Genomic DNA, 9,216 nt, shown 5'->3' on the forward strand with positions numbered 1-9,216 from the left:
GTATTTTTGCTTAATCTTTTGCTCGAAATTTAGAGCAGAAACTCGATTGTTTCTTAGACGATTAAAATTAGAGGAAAACTTGTAAAAGTTCGTCTAAAGCAGAACGAATTGCTCGAATTTTTCTTAGAAGGACGATCAGGTAATTAAGGATTCTCGCGAGAAAGTTCGATATAACAGATTCTTCTACATTTTATATACACGTTACGTTCGATACTTAACGTTTACAGAGTTTCCCGTAACAGGCGAGAAGAAGGTGACGTGTGTCTGAGAAACGAAATCGAAAGGCTTCGAATTCTGCTTTCTAAAAATATGGATTTGATAAATAAACGGTCGAATCGATTGTTATTTGTATATAAAGTATAAGAAACACATACACACGCATAGAAGTCTATTATAAACGATATCATTGTCCAGAAGAAAATATACGTTCAAAGTTGAAGTTTCCACTGTAGGCTGACAACATTTTCCCTGATTCTTCACAACTACCAAAAAAGAAAAAAAGGAAAAGAAAAGATGAATCCATCCTCGTCGTCTACCTTCGTTTCGCGAATACGTGAAATTCCTAGAATATCCTTGGAACCAGTTTCAACGTGTTACTATTTCACGTTTGTCCTGCCGAATCAATCTCCAGCAAAATTTCCTGCGTTTCCGTTTGAAGAACCGAACGATCCTGGAAAAGCGATGCTCGTTAAATTCCACGTTGTCCGTGGACTTTCGAAATTTCACTCCAGCGTTCTCCGTTCGATTTTTCAAGCAGATTCGACCCCGTCGCCTTCTCTCGACCAACGCAACGCCCGTTACGAGAAACTCTGCGCGTAGTGCACCGTTGAACGCGCGTTACCGAAGTGACAATATCGATTCCTCGCTGCGACTCGGCCTCATACAAAGTGATAACGCCTCGACGACGATGATAACGAAAACTATCGGCGAATCGACGTGTTCGCCGACGACTGACGGCGCAAAAGGATTCACGCGCGTCTCGATCACGCGTGGATCGCAGCATCCACCGTCGGAGATGTTCGCGTGATCGTGCGAAACACTCTGCGTATTCTACGCCATCGCGTGTGTGTATACTCGTTCGAAGAAATATAGTGCGTTGGAAAACTCGGCTGGAAATGAGCCGTCGAAAGGTGTTTTGGGTATCTGGGCGAATTTGGCGCGATTATCATTGCTCGGAGAATGTATATACGTAGAATATGTATATATACATATTATATACATGTATATATCGCAATTGTATCTTGCAGAATGTTACATCTTGCGATTAGACCAAGCGTCCTGCCAAGCGCTTTGTCGTTAGAAGTCTAACCGAGAAGATAATAAGAGAAGAAGGGAACAGAAGTTGTTGGAAATTGAACACGGAAATCGAGTATGCACGCATGCTCTCGCGGTTTTATTAAGTCTAGGAATATCGTTGTACGATTCGTGTTGTTGCTCGTGTTTACCGTATGTTGTACAGAGTGGTCTATGCAATTGGAACGAGCGAGAAAGTGCTTCTTTCCTGGTCGTAGTTGCAACGATATTTTATGATCGTACGTCGTTCTCGTATAGAAGCGTACGTAGTTTCCGTTTGCAAGGGGACAATCGTCTCGTTATTTCGTATCGACGAATATGTTGATAGAGGAGCGATCGATTTTACGACGACTCTTTAAATAGCGATGTTCGTCGAAGAAACCGAAAAGCAACTACTCGTTCCAGTTTTATGGACCGCTCGATATAACGAAGAATAATTAGCGAAATAAGCGTTTCCTCGCTTAAGGAATATTTCCTGTTAGCCCTCGACTGGCACCTTTGAGTCGTAATTAACCGCAACAGTTGGAAACTAACATGGAAATTAAAAAGGAAAGAAGAAACGAGAAAGAAGAATAAAATCGAGTAATCTTGCCAATGTAAACGACTCAACGATACCAGGATCGAGGATCAATATACAAAACTTGTTGGAAATCAGTTTTTATTCCAACGTAATGGTGCTCCGTTACACTCCTATGAACGTTCTGCGAAAAATGTTCAACATCGACGTCCTCGAAAAGGAAGCTTCCTCGCAAGGACATGGCGTACGATATTTTCGACTTACGTTCTCGCGCGCGATCATCATCCCCTTTCGGTTCATCGACTTTCCACGAACCTCGACTTACGTTCGGTCGCCGAGAAGTTGAAGCTTCCAATCGTGGAATAGCGTCTACACGCTGACGTATGTCGATGTATCAGGTACGCCGTCGTTCGAGGGCTTTGAATCCACGGCTGCGCTATATTTCTTCAAACTGGAGTACGTCTGTACGTCTGTGCATAATACGCTGGAAAGTGAGAAGGAGCAAGAGCGCGTAACAGACAGAGCGAGGAGATGACAGCCGTTCGCGTCGTTGTTCGCGCCGTTGTTCGACGACGATGTAAAGAGGACGTTGTGAAAAACGTAAGAAGAGGATAAAAGAGGAAAGACAGAGAGGCTATACGCGTGTACATTATCGTCCGGCGGAGTTTTCAAGTATTTAAGAGGCTATAGGACACTGTACAATCCGAGCTGTGTATATCTTAATCGCTGTGCATCCGTGGAGGAACATAATATTTAAACGCGTGTCTGTATTCCTGTATCTGTATATCCGTGCAACATGTAAACGGCATGACAAACAGTTGCAGTACCGTTTTAACGATTTTAAGCGAAAACAAGTATAAACTGACACTAACTAACGGAGTTCTAGTTGTTAGACTTTTAATCGAGCGTCTTCGTTCGAAGGGCTGTCTCAAGATATCGTTTCCAAACGCGTCGAGTTGATCCATCGACAGGCTTTTCATTCTGCGATCTGTTTTTACCATCTGTCTATCTATTATCGAATTTCGTCTTTGGGCATTGGACGAAAGGCAATTACGATTTTACCAAGTTCCAACTTTAATTCCGTTCTCTTGATTGATTTCCCACGCGTTGTCAGTTGTCCTGGTCGTTGATGGATTAACGACTCGTCGACGTTACGGATATCGTCTTTCTCGCGCTCCGTGCGAACAGATTCGTCCGGCCATCGACGATGAATCCGCGAATCGCGTTCGGATCGAACGATAGAGGCAAGTGGATCGCGAGAGCAACTTTGTACGGCGACTGGCGAAAAATCGAGCTCGACGTAGGATTTTATTTCGTTGAACGTGGATCAATCGGGTCGTTGCTTATGCCAAATAATTTTTTTACGAAACGTATCGACGGATGTGTCGTTGCAAAACTCGCCGAGTATTACAACCACGATACAAGGAGTATCTTGGAGTTTCGAATCCGATTTCGGTCACAGATGGAAACGTAGCGGCGTGAATCTTGTTTAGCCTTCGTTGTTTATCTTGCTCTTCAACTCGAAGTCCGGAAAAAGATCGGTGGAAAGTTATTTTTATATCCTGACAGTATTTGTCAGCATATCCGACTCGTTACATATTCATCGAATCTGCGTGGTATACTGCTCGCTCGTGAGACTGTTCGCGGTTGCCTGTCATAATTTCAGATAATAACAGTAGTAGAATCAAGGACAGACATCGGCCGTAATCCGCCATTAGCGTCTCGATCGCCAGGAAACGCAAGTTACTCAACTGGAATTGCATTTTACCGTGAAAGAGGAAAAAAGGCGCCGCACTTGCCGCGAGGAATCGTCGCTGTACGTGAGACTCGCTGGTTAATGAGAAAAATCATCGATATTGAAGGTTGCTTCTTACGCACAGTGTCTAGTACCTGCACCTTTATCTTCTATTAAATCCCGAGATCTGGATAATTTTATGACGTTAAAATATTTAGAATATCGAGAAAAAGAAAAATATTGAATTTTTCGAAAGTCTCCTCGCAGTATTCGGTCGATTTGTTCTCCGTTTACTTGAAGAAAGATAGAAGTAAGTGATTTACGTTCGAATATCTGAAAATTTTTGTCCTACGATATTCAACCTCGTTTGTTAACGTACGCCACAGTTTTTTCTTTCTTTTTTAAGTTGCGAACACGTGGAACGATTTATTTCGAAGTTTTGGATCTCGGCACGTACGCGTATCGTTTACCTTACGTTAAGTCGAGCCATAGGAATCGATGTTCGCGGTTTACGAGGCTAGCTAGCGTTAGGACTTTAGGAACGTAACGATTGATCATAATTTTCTATCGTTTTCGATTCTCACTTAACGTCATCGACGACTTTAAGGTAGCCACCCTTAAAGACGACAAGCTGAATCGATTTCACGCTTTTAGCTGATCATAAGCGGTTCTACCTGCGTCGCGTTGCTCGTTCGTACGAATTTGTTTTTTTATTTGGAAATAGTTTACGATCAATTCTCATTGAGAATTATAAGCAAATTATTCTGGCGTGGTACTCGATCGATACGTGGGAATCAATATCAGAGTTATCTGTGGTGAATAAGTAGCAGAGTGTATGTCATAGATACGTCTATCAATCTACCACGATTACCCATAATGTATTACATTTTGAAGGTGATCACGTCGCGCTCTTCGAATCTACAATTTCACAGATAATAACACAACGTCGAATATAATGTCGTTGACGAATGTGACGGTTGCTTGGCCTGAGCAACATGCAACAGAAAAACAAGATGTAGACATACTTTCATCAGAGTCCCAAGAGGAAGTAGTGATAACTCGAGGAAATGTAGTCGAACCACCTTCAAATGGTTGTTCTGAGACACACAAAATAGGAGTACGTAATTTGAACACGACCTAACGCTCTCTATATTGGTACCAGTAAATGATAACGTGAATAATTAACGATTATCGTATGTTTGATTCGAGCTGAATCTAATGTTTAACTCTAGAGGGTAATGTGTTCTTAGCCTGCGGATCTGATCCATCGTGTCAAGTAATTGAGTAACTAGTGGCTTTTGGTGGTTGTTAATTCTTATGTTATGTCTATTACTGAATTTGGATATTTCTTCTTTAACTGTAGGTATCGTTTCGTTGGTAACGTACCAAGGTGCATCTATTAAGGATCTTGGAGTTTTCGATCGTTCGTACGAATGAAACGCGATCGTTCGTTCTGATGCGTTTTATGCACGTGTGTCCGACAATAAGCATACCAGATGTGTCGTGTTAACAACTCTTTGCGTTATGATCCTCTTCGTTCGAGTATATGCGTATCGTTAGCCTTAATTTCTCGATACTTGAATGGTACGTTGAAATCGGAACGATCTATGCTCAGCACATGTACGACTTAATAGTGTGAAAAACAAAGTCAGAGTTAATCCTTTGACTATCGCAGACTCTGAGACGTAGAAATTTTTTGTTAGGCGTGCATCTCTGAGAAAGTACATTGAAACAGTTAAAACACTGAATTCTACTATATTAAAACAATATTATTTACTCACACGTATTCTCGTTTGTTCGCTTGTTTCCAGAGAATCGGAACACGAATCATTTGTTGTTTCGTGTTCGCGTTGCGTGTTTGCCTGGCCTTCTTATTATCCCAATTATTCGTTTCAAGGATATAAGAAAGAATGATTGTAAAATAAACGTATAACTAACAATTGTTGGATTAGCGTTCACTTGCGTCTGGTTCGAATTAGATTCGCTGGAATTATAGTCGATAAAATTTTTCCAACGCGTTTAGGTGCCAACAGTAGCCAAAGGGTTGAAGAGTCGAACTTTGGTCGAACGTTGTTCGTCGTTCGTAATTCACACCACGAACGTGACTCGATGTAACAAGGCAAAGGACTAGAAAGTAATTAAGAAAAGTACGTTCGCAGTTTCTCTGCGCGTCTAATTTTGCAAATTCACTTCGGAAGCGACAGATTCTCGCGATACGTTTTCTTTAATTTTTCTCATCGACAGACTTTACGCGCTTTATGACAATTTTTACGCATCGTTGGATTTTTAACCGGACGAGAAAAAAGAACGACGAAGAATCGAAACGTGTAAACGTTGGTGAAAACGACCGCGATAACGCGAAGCTTTATCGCTAGTATTATTGCGGTATATTATCAACGAGGCAAAAAGCCGTGCAATTAATTCCGCTCAATCTTTGCTTCGCAACACCTGCCACGAGCCGCACGGTTTCAACGTCCGGCAACAACTTCGTGGATACAAAATCTGTCTCGCGTGACTGCAGGTAAATTTAGTTATGTTATGCGAGACGATACTATCTAACTGTACGTAATATCTTTTGTTCGAAAGAAGGATGGAAAAGTTTGGGAAACCTACACTTTTCCCTTTTTCTTTCTCTTATCCATCCCCGCGCCGTTCTTCGAGACGATTAAAGCGGTACGATGTTAAACGCAAACGAAAACTTGCTCTTTATTCCGAAAGTTACATAATTGAATTCCTTTGGCTTGAAAATTTGAAAAGTTACCTTACGCGAATGCAATTGAATTTAACTTTCGAGAAGCGACACGTCCACGAATTCCGACGGGATTTTTCAATTTTAAAACTTGCTCGCATTTAGAAACCGGACGACAAATTCACGGCTTCCTCGTTGAAAAATCCAAACTAGCCGTTGAATTTAAGTTTCGACGCAGACTCGGACCTAATCTCAAAAAGTCGTCGAACAGATATCCTTCTCGTTCCTCTTTCTTCTTTCATAAAAGTAATTGGCTTAACGCGATCTTCCTAGAATTTTTCGCGAATATTCAAAGTCGTAAAATACCTGTGAACCGAGAAATCATTGGGAATCGCTTAGATCGCTTTGTTGCGCGAAGCTGTTGGTCGTTAACGCTTGCTGGAACCATCGAATCGAGAAACAGCCTTTTTCGACTGTCGAGTCTCCTTGGAATCGGTTTCGTCTTTAACGCGTCAATTCTCACGACGTCGGTTCGAATTAGATCCGTCAATAACGCCGCATTGTATCATCGGTGATCAACGACCGTGGAATTGATTAAAACGTTCGACCTCGTTTCGCTCTTCGGATTATCCTTGCTCGAGTCGTATTTTTCTATCGTTGAAAAATTTCCCAAGGTAAAACGAGCGAACGAGTCGTCGTCGTTAGAGTACGCGTCACTTCGTACGCTAATTTTACGCGCAAATATTTCCTACGCACGTTGAAAAGTGAGATCGAAGCGCGAAAGTTGTAGTCTGGCTAACGTTAAAAATTAATACAAACGATGGTAAGGAATTTTCAATGCTTTTGAATTTCACGCGTGTACCGGTCGAAAGACAGAATTTTCCGGCTCGGTCAACGCGTTAAATCGGACTCGCACGACACACCTAATATGCTTATGCGCAGCGCTGCGAAACGAACACGTGCATCGGTGCCGTATTTAATCCCATTTAAGTACAACAGTAACGCGTCCGACCGCCTGCACTTAAGCTTGTTATTATACATTCGATGCAACGTTACGTTCGCGATCGTGCTCGAGATACTTTTCTATTCTCGTTCTCGAGACGCGCGGTTCTGCTCCAAGAGCGCGTCTCTCGATACGACGATCTGCGTCGATGCCTAGGAACATAAACATTTTCGTAGCTTTGTTCTTTTTCGTCGTAGAGAATACACGCGATGATACAACTAACTATGGGAAATTTCAAGACGCAGCTATCGTGTAGATCACGCCGATGATCGGGTTCGTTACGCTTCGTCGTAGTTTCGCGTCAAACTTTCCATAGAAAAGAAAAGAGAAAAAGAAAAAAAATGAGGAAAATTACGAAAGGACCTGGTGTCTGGTAATCGGCGATATTTGGTAATAAACGTCTATTTAGGTGCCATTTCTTCGATCGCGTTCGGGAAAATGCGAATTTATCGCTTTAATATCTTTGGATTCGCGTGGACGGAAGATCTCGGCTTATTTGCGTGTCAGGATAATTTCAAACGTTGCTGGATCGAATCGGTAGCTGCTTCAGCTTGTTAGATTCTGTTCTCGGAAGCTAAGCTTGAAGATTGTTCGCGAATTGGTCGTTCGTTGAAAATACACAAAGCTTCGGTGTTTTAAATGCTACTTTCCTATGGAAAGCCAAGGCAGATTCATTTTTTTAAGAGACAATTTTACGCAGAGATTAGTGGATTATTTGATGTGCGAGATTTTGGTGTTTTACGACGCTTTCCTGTGGAAAGCCAAAGTACTTGATTTTCTGAAACATGATTTTACAAAGAAATAGTAACGTACAGTTGTTTCTATAATAAAATATAAAATTCCGGTGTTTTGCGACGCTTTCCTGTGGAAAGCCAAAGTACTTGATTTTCTGAAACACGATTTTACAAAGAAATAGTAACGTACAGTTGTTTCTATAATAAAATATAAAATTCCGGTGTTTTGTAGGATACTTTCCTATGGAAAGCCGAGGGGAAAGCCTTTTTCCTCCAACATCGAAGCTTCTCATCTTTCTCAGTTTCGTTGAACGACATTTTTCTACTTAAAACAAAAATCACCGACGTACGTGTAAGCATCAGTCGTCGGATGTGTTTTCGCGATCGATATCGTTAGCATTTTCGCAGCTACGCGTTTCTTCCTCTGTCCAGTTACTTCGCTCCATCCCCTTTACGTTGGAAACCACGAGCGTGCAGATTTTCGCTTCTCCGCTTAAAACACGAGGCACACGCCGTTTATTCTCTCTAATCAGGCAAATTCAAACACGATCACTCTTGTAAGTAGCTTCGCGTTCGATTCCGGAATCATCTTGTTACGCCTCGCGCTCCACGATGACGAATTTCTACAGCCTATCGACCCTCGTCGTGTTTATGACATTGACGCGAGCAGGATGATTCGAGGTCATCGACGAAAATCAATTCGCCGATCTCTCGATACCACGCCCTTGCGCTTCCCTCTCGACGAATTGAAGCGGATGGACCGGTCGTTGAAACGCGTCGCGCTTTTACGCAGCGAACAGCAGTGTCGCGAAACCGATAGATCGTCGGTGATCTTGCGACATCAACCACATCTTAATCTACACCAGAGATAAGACATCGACCCCCGAGCTTCGGACTCTTTCGCACACGTCACCACCTTATCATCATAGCCTACACCGGGCCTATGATGTTCATAGCCCACACCTTAATCTACATCATAGATAAAACATCGACCTTCGACCTTCCAACTCTTCTGCACATCATAGCCTGCACCGAGTCCCTCAACATCCCCATACCAAAACGCATATAAGCCGAGACTTCAGCCAGCTCGAGCAGTTCTTCTTCAGTTTTCTCTGATTCAGTATCATTCTACCTCTGTAAAATCATTGTAATCATTGTATTTATAATAAAGTTCGATAAAAGGAAGTTAATAGTTGGGTTACCGCTCAACCTTCTTTTCTTTTATAATCGAAGTCTCAAGTTTAC

The sequence above is a fragment of the Bombus pascuorum genome, chromosome 1 (assembly GCF_905332965.1).
Source record: "Bombus pascuorum chromosome 1, iyBomPasc1.1, whole genome shotgun sequence".
NCBI classification, from domain to species: domain Eukaryota; kingdom Metazoa; phylum Arthropoda; class Insecta; order Hymenoptera; family Apidae; genus Bombus; species Bombus pascuorum.